Genomic DNA, 16,217 nt, shown 5'->3' on the forward strand with positions numbered 1-16,217 from the left:
CTCAGTGGCCTGTTTAAAATTAGTTGGTGGTCTTCGTTCTTCTCCTGCTCGAGAGGTGTCCACATCACAGCTGGCTGCCTTATTGGCAGTTTCAGTAAAGAGGTCAAAAAGTGAATGAAGACAGGAGGGAACTATTGTCTTGTCCTTAGGGGAGTTCTGTCCAGATCAGGGCTGAAGCAGGTTTGAAGACTTGAAGTGTAGGATCATGCTCCATGGTTGCTCCCTGTACTGTACATTTTGGTGGATAAATAGAGGATTTCAGAGCTGCCAGTTGGGTACTTAATGTTTTCAATATATTCACTGAAAATTCATTGAATTTTTTACTCCATATCCGCTCCCCTAGTTTGCATCAGTGGTTGACAGTTTAACAGCTCATCAGGAACACTGGAAGGCCATGTGACACAGAAGCAAACCCACCATGGCTGTGAGTCAGTCTGTGGGGAAAAACTCAGCTAGGCTCAAAATTACATGGTTGAAAACAACCTGATGATTTAGGTGAGTAAAAGTAACATTAACCCTGTGTTTCTGAAACTTAATTTTGTGAGCAAGGTTTGCTTGCATTCCACACACACAACGGAATTTGTGGCATTCACACAGAAGAAAGTATGAGACTCACACATCAAAGGCTCACAGCAGTTCAGAAGGATGGCTACCACACCAACCAAAGGTAGATGCATACACAGTTCGGATGAAACAGTGCAATGTTCCTCGTCATGGACACAGGTGTCTGCAGCAAACATCGCAGAGTGGTGTGTCAGAGTTTAGGACAAATTGGTGATGGAAAAAATAACTGGGACCAAATGGTACAAATATGTCAATTTTCTTCTGATTTATAGCCTTTCATAATATGCACTGAAAACTGAAATTCATTAGTGGCTTAACCAGGACACATCAGCCATACTGGATTTCATAAGTTCAGCAGCAAAGAGCTGATTACCACAAATCCATGTGCAAATGACCAATTAGATAACCTAATTCACCATTTGTGTGCATAACTGTGATAATGGCAGGAATAAACTAGACAAGTACATGGTTGTGCACAGCCCATGATAGCTATCTTTGAATGCTGATCAGTTCTCAGTAATATGATGAAGACTTGTTTTTTTGTGTGTATGTGTAGAAGCATATGGATAGGGAAATGATAGACATCCAATTTCAATTCTGGTCAGAATGAGGGAAAAGAAGAACTTAACGTGTTGAAGTTGAAGTTTAAAGTGCAGTTCTGCTCTGAAAAGCGACTCATTAAAAGTACCATCATGGGGTTCCAGGTTTACTGTCTTTCAATAATTTCCATATCAAATGTTCTCAGTTTACAATAAAATACATTTCCTTTTATAATTGCCAACCCTACAAACTCACCTTGGGATCTGAGAGCCAAGCAGCTTCTTTTATTCTTATATATCATTACCAGTAATAAAGGTTTTGGAGGCCAACTGATATCTATGCAACCCCATTATCTTTAGATTATACCTTTACAGAGAACTGTGCAATCTCTGTTTGCCTTCTTTGGAGCTGCACCGGGATAACTGTTTATATCTATAACTGGAATTTAGCAGCCAGTTTTGTTGATGATGCATAGATGGAACAGAATCCAGATCACTCCTTCTTAGCTATGTTGGCTCTGCAGGGCTAACTAAAGGTACTAAAAATGTACGTTTGACACTAGAATCAGCAGATATGACTCTGAATTGACACACAAGGATCAGATTCAGTGAGTAAAGAGGTACCATTTTCATTCAGATGCTTTTTAGAGTAAAGTCATGTGTGTAATTTGAGGATTGTTCACACACCACAGGAAGGGTAGTGTATCAGTTGTTGGGGCACCCAGTCACAATGTTACCCCCTATCTCCAATGAGAGTGAGTCTTTCCTGTGGTATTTGGGTGTCAGCTCCCTGACACTGCCAGTGCTTTGGCCACTCAAGCACCCTCCTCTGGGCTTATGCCAGCCCTTTCTTTGTCAGGGAGGTTAACAGTAGGTGCATGCCAATCCTTGAATCCCTTTGAATAGCTCCCCTGTGATGTGCAGCCCCTGACATTGGCTGCTTACAGAACCTCTACACCCAAAGGTGCAGCATACCCCAGGTCACCAGTTTTACCTTAAATCCCCATTCCTGTAAACCACACAGCACTTGTGAGCACTTAAAATAAAAAAAAAGAAGGTTTATTTAAGAAAGAATAAAAAGTAACGAGAGAGCAGTGGAAACAAGTAGTTACAATACAAATCAAAAACATAAAACAGGAACCTGGATCTACACTTATCAAGAGTTATCTTTCCTGACTAATAAATAGATTTTTTCCCCAAAGTTCAATCTGTGGCCGAGCTGGCTGGTTTCTCGAGAACAAGGAGCCAAATGTTCAGGAAAGCACCCCATTCAACCAGGGCTTTTCTCAGTGAATGCACCCAGAGTGCCTTTCCCTATGCTCTGTTATACTGAAAACAGGTTTTTATTTCTATTCACAGACAGGGAGAACACCTGCCTTGTTGTAGAGTTTCTTTCCTACCTTTAAGTGGTTGGGATTGTTCCACATTTTCTCTGATGGTTTTCCCTTAGCTGTGGCAAGAGTAGACAGTAGAATCTTGCATTACCTCTCCAGCTGATTTGGGAGGGGTGACAATGGACTTTTGCTAGAATTGGTCATCACAGAGGCACATCATCTCCTAGTAACTAATTTCTACTGCAAGTCCATAAAGCATGCTTTTAATATAAATACATTATTCCTTAAATATTATCCATACATATATCTCACAATGATTATGAGTCTTGAATAATTCTGAGCTTTCTGTAGATATCTTATGTGTTACTCTTTATGGATAAGTATCTTGTAAGACGTGTGTTTGGTGTAGTGAGTATATCAGGTCTTAGATGAGAGCTGTGTGCAAGGAACAGGGGACCCTTTGCCAAGGGATCTCTGTTTCACAGATAGTCTAGCAGGGTGAGCTCTCTGGAACCTATCCTTTCAGTGTAGACAAAATGAGTGCCACCCAGTTTACTGTGAGAGGTTCTTCGGGATGAGATTCTTAAGACTCAGGTCCTGTCTGCTGTGTGTCGATATTAAAGATCCCACAGCACTTTTTGTAAGAGTAGAAGTTTGCCCAGGTGTTTTTGCCTAAATTGTCTTTCTTCACTGTTGTGCATTATACTATTGTCTAATACCTTCCATACCAGAGATGTCTGCATTTCAGTGGTTCTGGATGTTCACAGCCCAATATTTCAGACCCGAGTTCCTAAACTTAGGTTTCAGCTGGATCTGTGAATGCCCAAGCCCTGAAAATCAGGCCTCACACTTAGGTACTTCCCTATAGATTTAGGTACCAAAGCTTAGGCCTCGGCCTCTGAAAATGTTTGCCATAGTTTGTAAAACACTTTGGAAATCTTTGAGATGAAATGCATTATAGACAAGAAGGTATTGTTATTAGATTCAGTTTCTTTGCTTTTTTTCTAAAGAAAGTTAATATCATCCATTTAGTCCTTATGTGTACAGTTTCCATTGAAGTCACAGCAGTTTTGCATTTAAAAAGTCTAACAGATCAGTTGTTATTTTTACTTAGTTTAATATATATTGGTATATTAGAAGGCCTGTCTCGTGTGTATGGCTAAGTATATATTTTCAAGCTAAATTAAGAGGAACGATAGTCATATGTTTAAGGCCCTGGACTGGAGACTTGAGAAATCTGGGTTTGGTTCCTAACTATGCCAAAATTTCTGAATGACCTCAGGCAAGTCACTTAATCTTGCTCAGTTTTACATTGGCAAAATGGTGTTAATCCTCCTTTGTCTGTCTTGTCCATTTAGTTTTGAAGACCCTTGAGGCAGAGCTGTTTCTTGCAGTATGTGTGTACTGTGCCTAGCACAATGGGGTTTTGATCTCAGCTGGGACTCTAGCTGCTATTATACTACTAATAATATACATTTATTTTTAAATCGCTACTAAATCCTAATACTTGCTATGGAAGTATATCGTATACTTTGCCCCGACATTTATATTCAGCATATGAAAATACACTTTTCATACATATTCTTAAATACACACTTTAAATGTATGTATTTTCAAATATTTAATGTGTGTATCTATTATAGTCATAGGTATAGCTATATATATATATATATATATAGTGTTGGGGTATGTAAGGGTTAAGTAAAAACCTGGGGAACTGCTATAGGGAGGAAGGCACAGGCAGGCACTGTCTTCACTTCACAAAGTTGCTACCATTCTCCCCCAACCCCCCCGCCCGCTTGTTAAGGATAGATGAGCATTGCAGCTGCATAAGGAATGTGGTTGTCTGAGGGATACACCTTAAGTGAAGAAGTGTTATCTCCTCCCTCCCTTCCTTTCCCAGCTACATAAACGAGCTCAGGGTCATGGCCCCTTCCTCACTCCCCTGTGAACTACTGATTAAGGGAACTTGTAGCTACAATTACTGCAAAGAAATGTATCTTCAAGGTAAAAATGTCTGTATAATATGCGTAATGCTGTAAACAGTAAACAGGGGCGGGTATAATTATATTCAGTATATAGCTATTAATATTCATTATATGGGTGTTTATATTACTAAATAAGAGTTTTGGGGGTGTTGTAGTAAATGTGGGTATTTACATATTAACTTAGATAAAAGAGCGTGATGTGATTAACTCAGTGCTTACTTGACAATTGGGTCTAGGGGAACAAGTACCACAATAAAGAAGCCCGTTTATTCAATCCATCTCTGGGTCCCCCTGCTCATTCTTCTCATCTCTAACAATAAGATGCCAACAGTGTGGCAAAATTAGAACCAATTTTGAAGCTGCTATAACTCCTGCAACGTTGTACCCCATAATGCTTTATGGAAATATGCTTATGAATGTAAATATGACATAACTGGAATATGTTTTATGCTACATATGACGTAACATATCTCTGCAAAGGCTATGATCTACTGAATATATTCATCCTATTTGTATGCATGTATCATTTTTGTATTCAAAGTTATGAATATTGGCTGTGTACTTGTTTGATTTTAAGTAGCCTTAGTAAGGCATTTGCACAGCTTCTTTAGAAAGGAATTTTCAAGTTAAGTGTCCAGTCAAAAAACACTTAACGGACAATGGATCTTGGAAGGCTCCAATCTACATAAGAAGTCTACCTGAGTTCGTTCAAGGTAGCATGTGAACAATGGCTGCTACCTGTAAGTTCTGAGTCATGCATGGACATGTGACTTGCCCATGTAACTCCAAAACTCCATCTTGGAGCTGGGATTCTACACAGGGGGAGGGAGGGGTATCCACCCACAAGAGAAAGTCTATTTAAACTCCTGGGAGACCCCTCCATTTTGTCTTCAGCTGGCTCAAGAGATAGCCTCTCCACCCCCAAAGGATACCTGAAAGAAACTGGAACAAAGGACAGTAACCACAGGGGAGTGAGTGATTGCTGGACCCAGACTAGAAGGAGACTAGTCTGTAAAAAGAAGCTTACTGGAACATCTCTAAGGGTGAGGTTTCATCTGTAATCACTTTCTTATTGTATTAGGCATAGGCTTGCATGTTTTATTTTATTTTGCTTGGTAATTCACTTTTATTCTGTCTGTTACTACTTGGAACCACTTAAATCCTACTTTTTGTATTTAATAAAATCATTTTTTACTGCTTAATTAACCCAGAGTACATATTCATATCTGTGTGTGGGGGGGGGGATAAACAGGGTAAAATGGATTTATTTGGGGTTTGGACCCCATTGGGAGCTGGGCATCTGAGTGTTGGAGACAGGAACACTTCTTAAGCCATTTTCAGTTAAGTCTGCAGCTGTTTGGGGACGTGGTTCAGACCTGGGTCTGGGTTTGCAGCAGGCAAGTGTGTCTGGCTCAAACCAGGCAGGGCACTGAAGTCCCAAGCTGCCAGGGGAAACGGGCGCAGGGGTAGTCTCAGCACATCAGTTGGCAGTTCCCAAGGGGTTTTCTGTGATCCAACTCGTCACACCCCCTATGCCATTCTTGAGCTTTTCTGTCTCTAAGAACATCAAGAATTCTCTATGAATAGCAAATATTTAAGAACATCAAAAGTGTATAAATATATGGCATAAAAGGCCATATATTTGTCCAGAATATCTCAGTAGAATTTTAGTCCTGGGGACCAACAGAATTATACTTGGCACAACTGGTGGCAATGATGGTGGGGAACCAGACAAAGATGGCTGGTTGCCATCTCTGTGCTCACTTGATCCCTACAGTTTCTAGGGACCAGTTTTTCATGCCTTCTTGTGCAATTTATAAAAGCCTCAGGGTTGCTCTAAATTCTGCCAGCTGATAATATGCCTCAAGGGGTTATTATACCAGTGCGGAAGAGAGGGCTAACAGGGGTAGGGTGCCTATAAAATGATCCCTGACCATGAGGGGGTGCTCTGTAAGTGGCCACACTGTGTCAGGGTGACAGAGTTGGCTATGCTGGCTTTTACACCACAGTAGGGGAGTTCTCAGCTGCTTGGTTAAGGGAGCTTCATGGCCACATTGCACAGGCAAAATAGCACACGGGGCTGTATTGGGGATGAGATGTGGCCTCTCACCTATAGACCACTTCATCCAAAGCAGCATAGAAAGGCTGAATAGTAAAGGATTAAAACAGACAACAAAAGAAACTAGGCTGGGTGCAAGACTGAAATTGCAGTGACAGGCTGTGCCTAATCGGACGGATAAGACTGAAATCAAGCAAGTGCAGCTCCTGTCACACCAAGAGATTCCAAAAGCTACCATTTGACTTTACGATCAATGGTATGAAATGCACCTGGAGAACGTTCCCTTAAAACTATAAACTAATTTAGTGCTTTTGAAAGTGCCTTGCTGGTGGCCCCAGAGTAAACAGCTAGTCCACAAATCAAGCACAATACGTGCTACAGCAGTGCAGGCTTCCTTATACAGTGCTCTCAGTGTGCCTTAACTCTGTGCAAGAGGGACCACCTGTTGATCAAAGAAGAGTTGAGTGGTCCGTTAGTCCATAGCCTCTCTGCAGAGCGGCAGTTATTGCCAGTTCAACTAATGTTTCTAAATCAACTCACTCTCATGCAGAGACCAAGCATGGAAAATATCCACTCCAAAGGAGAAACATATCAGATGTTAGGACTGACTGGAATATGGGATAAGAATGGAAATAGTCACAACCACTTCCCCCACTGCAACGTTGCCAAACTGGCCATTGTCAGATTAAATGGCCAAAACTTGCTTGCCTTTATCTGTAGGGGAGGGGGAATTCACCCCTGTGCTTCAGGGTCCAGTATAAGTCCTATGTACCACCTATGTCTCACATATGATTTTGGGGACTCAAATGGTGCTTGGGCCTGGTGCTGGACTCTGCATGGGGCGAATTTCACCCAAGGAATAATAATTGCACTTAGATCAGTGGGACCATTTGCTTGAGTATTGTGAGCAGGATTTGTTCCAAAAGTAAGATGTGTAGCAAGACACTTGAAACATGTCTCTTGAAATATATTTACTCTGTTTGATTTTAACATTTATTTTGGCTACATTGAAATTAGCCAGCGATGTAACACTGTAAATATGAGCCACTCATACAAAATATACAGGTTTTTATTTGCCCTGTGGGTATGTAACTGCACAAGTGTGGGGGATGATGTGAGGGATAAACACAAGTCAGATACTCCAAGCAGAGATGACAAGTCACAACAGGTGACTCAAGTGATGAGCTTTTGCAAAATTAGAGTTTTGTGTTTGCAAAACCCACAAGGGTGCCAGATACAAGTTTCATTTTATCTGGACCCCCAAAAAGCTTGGGGAGTGAGGTGGGTAGTGACTCTTGTTGGCTTCCATCCATCCAGATGCCTGTTACAGTATCTGGGTGCCTCCCAGAAGTAAAAAATGCCAGCAATAACATTTTGGCACAAACAATGGCGTTTTGATCCATCTCTAACTCCAAGCTATGTGAGTTAGTGATAAGGCAGATAATCATGTGATAGCTGGCTCATTCTTGTGTAAGCAGTGTCAGGATGAGCTCCACCCTGACATCTGGTGGTGAGGTGTGGCAAGTTGTGGAAAAGAACTTCAGGGGCCAATCTCATTTGCATAGGCACACCCACCACGCCTAGAATGAGACCATAGTTGCCCAAATGGTCACTTTGGCTGCTGTGGGATCCCCAGTGTCTCTGTTATTGGGGCAGGAAGAATAAATTGTTATTACCCTGATTATGGGAACTGTGCTTGGAACTGTACGTGGCCTTTTGTTATGATGGAGGGATTCACCATCAACTAAGTAGCACTCGCTAGGCAAGGGTCATGGGTTCCAAAACTGTGTGAATGGAGAGAGGCTGGGGACAAGTATTAATACTTGGTGGCATGGGCCCCTTGGTGAGGGCCTTATGTGCTAATTGCACTTTCTCCTCTCTCCACTGTGGAATATCAGAGCTAATTTTGATTTCATTAGAAGTCTAGTTATAGGCTGCTGAGCTCACTTTGGGCTGACAGTGCACCAGCATTGGGGCTCCCCTACTACAAGCTGAATTCACCTAAGAGCTGAAATCACTGAGCGTTGTGTTAAGTAGTGGGGGAGCCTGAAGATATATTGTGGAGCATTTTGCAGGACAGCTGGAGTGCCTTGTGGACTGGCTGGTGAAGCAGTTCGACGCGGAGAAGTTTGTGAATGGCAGGAGCTGCTTGTGGGCCGTGGAGCTGAGCGAAGGAGTTCGTGGGGCGGCTGGCGGAGCGGAGCGCAGCTGAGCGAAGGAGTTCGTGGGGCGGCTGGCGGAGCGGAGCGCAGCTGAGCGAAGGAGTTCGTGGGGCGGCTGGCGGAGCGGAGTGCAGCTGAGCGAAGGAGTTCATGGGGTGGCTGGCGGAGCGGAGCGCCGCTATGGAGCTATGGGGCGGTCAGCTTCAGATCATGTAAGGTGCCTCTTACCCCCGTCCCATTTCCACCCAGGTTGGGAGGTAAAGCTCCGCAGATAAACTTTCGAACTCTGGGGCTGCCCTGACCAGGGACAGAGGCTTTTGGGGCATTGGACTTTTGGGACTTTGGGTGATTTGGGGTTGCTGGACTCAAGAACCAAAGGGAAAAGGGCATGCCCCAATTTGCTTGGGGTTGGTTTTTTTTTGCTCATGGGTTGTGTTATGAATCCTGTTGGTGGTGTTTCCCCAACATAATGCCACATTGTTTCTCTCTGTTATTAAAAGGCTTTTGCTACACTCAGACTATGTGCTTGCGAGAGGGGAAGTATTGCCTCTTGGAGGCGCCCAGCGGGGGTGGTATATATTTGTCCCAGGTCACTGGGTGGGGGCTCGAGCCGGTTTGCATTGTGTTATTGGAATGGATCCCCTAGATATTGAACCCGGCCCTTGTTGCTGCCAACTCTGACGGGCAGAAGGGTTACACTTGTATGCTGATCACTGGGGACCGCTCCCCTTACTCATTACATTGTCCTTCCACACGTCAGCACTCTTATTCCTATCTCCAGGCTAGTGACTCCACTACTGGAGACCTACTTCTTTAGGATCCATTTACTCTTTGGCTAGCCCTGCTGCTTCCCCCAGGCTGTCATCTGACACTGGGGGAAGTTGTGGTGTCTGCAAAAAGCTGAATGCAAGGAAACAATGCCTTGTGATTCTTTATGGATACACATTGTAAGCTGCTGTCATGGCTGGGGTGGGAAAAATAAATAGTGTGCCTTAGTTAAGGTCTATCAGAGTCCAATAGCTGAGAAGCTCCCATAGCCAGCCTGGCTAGATGACTGTCTGGGACTGCTGGGACTGCTATTGCTCCTACACCTCAGAAGACTGACTTCTGATGTGATTAGTATGGAAAGACTGGAGAGCGAGTGTTCCTTCATCATTCTCCACAGAGGCTCCTGCTGCAGGAGGATAGACAGCAATGACCTCTGCCCTCCACCCCACCACAGTGCACAGCCCACTTCCTTCAGTGACTGCTGTGGGGAAGGCCGGGGGTGGGTGGCTGGTTTCTTCTTACAGGCTACAGCCAGAGCTGGTACACCATTCTCTGGACTAGAACAACAATCTTTAATAATACCTTGCACTTACATAAGTGCTTTTGCTCTAAGGATCTCCAAGTGCTTTACAAACAGTAATGAATGAAGCCTCACAACACCCCTGTGAGACAGAGAAGTTATATTATCCCTCAGCTGAGGCTCCAGGATGTGGTGACTTGTACTGAATTGTGAGCTTGGACTATGTTATTGGCATGGTAAGCAAACGTGAAAAGACAGGGGGAATGCTTAGGTGTATGTCAACGATAGATACAATCTGCCCAGGATAGGCTTTATGGGGTGCTTGGTTGGGGACTTATCCTCTATGTCCTTTTATTATTGTCATCCGGGCCTGATCTGGAGGCAGGTTCTACCTAGCATGATGCTCTTTCACAGTCAGTTGGTAACACTAAAATAGCAGCAGCAGCCATGACTCCCAGTGCCAGGCTTTAACCATTAGACTACTGCTTCCCAAACCTAATCAAATCTTTCTAGTCGGGGGGGGGGGGGGGGGGGGGGAATTGCAGTTCCACGCTGAGCATAAAATCAGTCCCGGTTATCCAATAAAATTGTGCTCTGCTGCCGTCTGGTGGCTGATGCAGGCACCAGGAAATGACACAATTCTTGACTTAGGGTACAAATAAAGTGAGGCTGCCCAGGAGGTTTCAATGTCCATCTTCTGGTACTGGGGCCGCCCTTGTTTTGAACACAGGCTTCTTCTCCGTTTCTATCACTGTACAGAGGCTAACAGAAGAAATTACCTGGAGTGCGTTTGTCCATAATGGATTGGTCAACTAGAACATGCTTATTGTATTTAAAAATAAATAAAAAAATCAATCCAGTATGAATAAAAAGTGCCTCTCCAGGACTCTTGTAGTCTTTGCCAAAAGTTAACAGTATAATCAGAACAAAAGTAAAGCCCAGCAGCTTCCACATACCCCTCCCGAAATATAACCAGGCATGAGAGACCCTGAACCCCACCTCCCCTCACAAAGAACACTCGTCAGGGCCCTCCCTCCTCAGCAGTCCTGGTAGACAGAGAGGCATTGCAGTGCATCTCAAGGGGAAATACATTAGGGTTATCTTGGACCTGGGGGGAAAGGAGGAGATTCCAAAGCGCCTCACAAAGAATGGCCTGCTGAGAGATGACTCTCTGTTTAATCAAAAAGAAAAGGAGTACTTGTGGCACCTTAGAGACTAACCAATTTATTTGAGCATGAGCTTTCGTGAGCTACAGCTCACTTCATCAGATGTATACCGTGGAAACTGCAGCAGACTTTATATACACACACAGAGAATATGAAACAATACCTCCTCCCACCCCACTGTCCTGCTGGTAATAGCTTATCTAAAGTGATCAACAGGTGGGCCATTTCCAGCACAAATCCAGGTTTTCTCACCCTCCACGCCCCCCCCCCCCACACAAATTCACTCTCCTGCTGGTGCTAGCCCATCCAAAGTGACAACTCTTTACATAATCAAGTCGGGCTATTTCCTGCATAGATCCAGGTTTTCTCACATCCCCCCCACCCCCATACACACACAAACTCACTCTCCTGCTGCTGATGAAGTGAGCTGTAGCTCACGAAAGCTCATGCTCAAATAAATTGGTTAGTCTCTAAGCTGCCACAAGTACTCCTTTTCTTTTTGCGAATACAGACTAACACGGCTGTTCCTCTGAAACCTGTTTAATCAAAGGATCTCCAGCTTGTCAGAAAGCAGGGCTGGCAGCAGAGCCAGTCTCCAGGTACCCTAATGAGAACACTTGGCCTGTAATAGGCTGCCTGGTTGGTTGGAAGAATCAGCAGACGGGCTCTTAGGCCCAGCAGCAGTTCAGTGGCTGCTCAAAACACATGCCCATGGCTGTGATAACTCCTGTCTGTGTGTTCCCAGCCCTGCTCCTGCTTTACCTCACTCTAGGTAGCCTGGCTCTGGCAGCCAGCCTCTGACTGTGCGTTCCAGTTCCTGGCTGCTAACTTCTGCTCTGACCACTAAGAAAGACTGTCCACATCCTGATCACTGACGTTACCTCCACTCATTTATAACTGGTTTCAGAGGAACAGCCGTGTTAGTCTGTATTCGCAAAAAGAAAAGGAGTACTTGTGGCACCTTAGAGACTAACCAATTTATTTGAGCATGAGCTTTCGTGAGCTACAGCTCACTTGAGCTGTAGCTCACGAAAGCTCATGCTCAAATAAATTGGTTAGTCTCTAAGGTGCCACAAGTACTCCTTTTCATTTATAACTGTGACAGTAAATGGATGCACTGTGTTCAGTCTAGCTGGGGTGGGGACAACCTCCCACATTTCAGGTTAGATGGAAACAGCCACATTACCTCCCCTCTACCCCACCACGCTCTCTGGGGGTCATGTTGCACTGAATACCCTGTCGGTATCAACTGTGCCAAAACTGACCCGGTGAAATCATCCCATCAGGTTTTATATGCAAGGTCCAGGGCCTTGCCCTTAAATAAATCATGGGCAACTGGAACATTATTTACCAATGATATTACATTTAATAGTATGAGCCCAAAACTGGGATCTTCTCAGGTAACACCCAAACTCTTGAGTTTACAGGCCAAAACAAGTGGTTGTGAGATTATGCAGGTCAGTTCTGATGTTATGCTTATAAGAAGCACATGGGGTCTTTTTCAGGGTAAAAAGCAATATGCTGCATTTATTGAAGATACAACAATTAGCATATCCATTCACTTACACCACACACACACACACACACACACACACACACTGTCCCGCCAGTCAATGTTATAGTTACCAGTTCAGAGTCCGGATCAATCTAGTGACCAGCTAGGTTGATCACAGGTAGGGAGGAGCCGGGTTCCATCTGTTGCGACATGATGCTCCTGGGGTCTTGGCAGGACGAACCCAAAGTTTCATGGCAAGGCACACTGTTTATATAGTGATTTTTCTTCATTGGGACCAATGAGTTTTGCACTGTTGTGCTGTAATTAATTGTTGTTTGATGAGTGCTTGTTTTCTTAAATTGTACTTCTCATCTTTTATCTTGTTCTTTTATTAAGTTCCTCAGGGAATTAGCCCATGCTGGTTTTGATCACAGCTATTTTGTCCCCATTGATAGGTTCCTGTCTCTTTTTAGAGTCCTCAATCTGCCCTCCTCTGACATTTCAACAGGGGCATTGTAGCGGGGTGGTCACCCGCTCAAGCCCTGACAGGGTTAAAGCCAGCCCTGGGAGAGGGCTAGGGGCTGGGAGAAAAGCCCAAGCTGATTAAGAGAGCAGCCGCAGCTGTGGCCAGCTCAATCAGGGCTCAGCTGGCCCTTATAAGAAGGCAGTGGGCCAGGAGTAGGCAGTCTCTCTCTGACTGCAGAGAGGAAAGGACTTGGCTGCCTGGGAGCGAAACAGGAACCTGAGGTGGAGCAGCACTGGGGGAAGGCGAGAGGAGCTGGGGAGTTCCCGCCTGGAAACCTCCCAGGCTGCAGGGCTTTGTTCTGGGGCTGCAAAAGGACAGCCCGAGGCTGGGAAGAGGCAGTAGGTCCTACCTCCCCTTGCCTATGATGACTGGCTTAGACAGACTGCAGTCGGCTGCAGTGAAAGGGGGCTAGATGGTGACTGAATCATAGAATATCAGGATTGGAAGGGACCTCTGGAGATCATCTAGTCCAACCCCCTGCTCAAAGCAGGACCAATCCCCAACTAAATCATCCCAGCCAGGGCTTTGTCAAGTCTGACCTTAAAAACCTCAAAGGAAGGAGATTCCACCACCTCCCTAGGTAACACATTCCAGTGCTTCACCACCCTCCTAGTGAAAAAGTTTTTCCTAATATCCAACCTGAGCGCCCCCCCCCCCCCCCCACTGCAACTTGAGACCATTACTCCTTGTTCTGTCATCTGCTACCACTGAGAACAGTCTAGATCCATCCTCTTTGGAACCCCCTTTCAGGTAGTTGAAAGCAGCTATCAAATCCCCCCTCATTCTTCTCTTCTGCAGACTAAACAATCCCAGTTCCCTCAGCCTCTCCTCATAAGTTGTGTGTTCCAGTCCCTTAATCATTTTTGTTGCCCTCCGCTGGACGTTTTCCAATTTTTCCACATCGTTCTTGTAGCGTGGGGCCCAAAACTGGACACAGTACTCCAGATGAGGCCTCACCAATGTTGAATAGAGGGGAATGATCACGTCCCTTGATCTGCTGGCAATGCCCTTACTTATACAGCCCAAAATGCTGTTAGCTTTCTTGGCAACAAGGGCACACTGCTGACTCATATCCAGCTTCTCTTCCACTGTAACCCCTAGGTCTTTTTCTGCAGAACTGCTGCCCTCCTCTGTAGCAGTGCATGGGATTCTTCTGTCCTAAGTGCAGGACTCTGCACTTGTCCTTGTTGAACCTCATCAGATTTCTTTTGGTCCAATCCTCTAATTTGTCTAGGTCCCTCTGTATCCTATCCCTACTCTCTAGCGTATCTACCTCTCCTCCCAGTTTAGTGTCATCTGCAAACTTGCTGAGGGTGCAATCCACACCATCCTCCAGATCATTAATGAAGATATTGAACAAAACTGGCCCCAGGACTGACCCTTGGGGCACTCCACTTGATACCTGCTGCCAACTAGACTTGGAGCCGTTGAGCACGACAATCTAGCCAGCTTTCTATCCACCTTATAGTCCATTCATCCAGCCCATACTTCTTTAACTTGCTGACAAGAATACTGTGGGAGACCATGTCAAAAGCTTTGCTAAAGTCAAGGAATAACAAGTCCACTGCTTTCCCCTCATCCACAGAGCCAGTTATCTTGTCATAGAAGGCAATTAGATTAGTCAGGCATGACTTGCCCTTGGTGAATCCATGCTGACTCTTCCTGATCACTTTCCTCTCCTCTAAGCGCTTCAGAATGGATTCCTTGAGGACCTGCTCCATGAGTTTTCCAGGGACTGAGGTCAGGCTGACTGGCCTGTGGTTCCCCGGATCCTCCTTCTTCCCTTTTTAAAAGATGGGCACTACATTAGCCTTTTTCCAGTCGTCCAGGACTTCCCCCGATCGCCATGAGTTTTCAAAGATAATGGCCAATGGCTCTGCAATCACATCTGCCAACTCCTTTAGCACTCTCGGAGGCAGTGCATCCAGCCCCATGAACTTGTGCTCGTCCAGCTTTTCTAAATAGTTCTGAACCACTTCTTTCTCCACAGAGGGCTGGTCACCTCCTCCCCATGCTGTGCTGCCCAGTGCAGTAGTCTGGGAGCTGACCTTGTTCGTGAAGACAGAGGCAAAAAAAGCACTGAGTACATTAGCTTTTTCCACATCCTCTGTCACTAGGCTGCCTCCCTCATTCAGTAAGGGGCTCACACTTTCCTTGACTTTCTTCTTGTTGATAACATACCTGAAGAAACCCTTCTTGTTACTCTTAACATCTCTGGCTAGCTGCAACTCCAGGTGTGATTTGGCCTTCCTGATTTCACTCCTGCATGCCTGAGCAATATTTTTATACTCTTCCCTGATCATTTGTCCAATCTTCCACTTCTTGTAAGCTTCTTTTTTGTGTTTAAGATCAGCAAGGATTTCACTGTTAAGCCAAGCTGGTCGCCTGCCATATTTACTATTATTTCTACACATCGGGATGGTTTGTCGCGGTAACCTCAATAAGGATTCTTTAAAATACGGCCAGCTCTCCTGGACTCCTTTTCCCCTCATGTTATTCTCCCACGGGATCCTGCCCATCAGTTCCCTGAGGGAGTCAAAGTCTGCTTTTCTGAAGTCCAGGGTCCATATTCTGTCAGTAGCCCATAGGCTGAGGCAAGGTGGGATTAGGAGGTTTGGGGGTTCCCCGTGGAGGGGAGTCCCAGAGACTGGGGGGGATACTGATGGGGCAGAACCTCCAGATAAAGGGGCACCTGGGTCCGGAAGGGACACGGGGGCCAGCGACAGGCGAGACATCGGCGGGCAGGGGGCGCTCTGGAGGCTGGTGAGCTAATTCCCTGAATGACCAGCAGGAGGTGCCACGGAGGTGAGTCTCTCCTCGCTACAGGTGTGTTGCAGCCTCCTGGCACCATTGCATCTGTTTCCGGTTCCTCATACATCTGATTCAGCAATCGCCTTCACGCTTTTCTCTTAACACATACATTCCAAATTCAGACACAGAACAGAATTAATTTACACAGAACATTTTGAACAGGAACATCAAATTGCAATGCAAAAGAAAACAATCATGGCATTCTTTTACTTATTTTAAAATGCTAAACCTACAACAAATCGGTGACCCTCAAAGGTCTGTTACTGCTCTGAAATCAGTCCAGAC

This window comes from Caretta caretta, chromosome 7 (assembly GCF_965140235.1).
Source record: "Caretta caretta isolate rCarCar2 chromosome 7, rCarCar1.hap1, whole genome shotgun sequence".
NCBI lineage: Eukaryota > Metazoa > Chordata > Testudines > Cheloniidae > Caretta > Caretta caretta.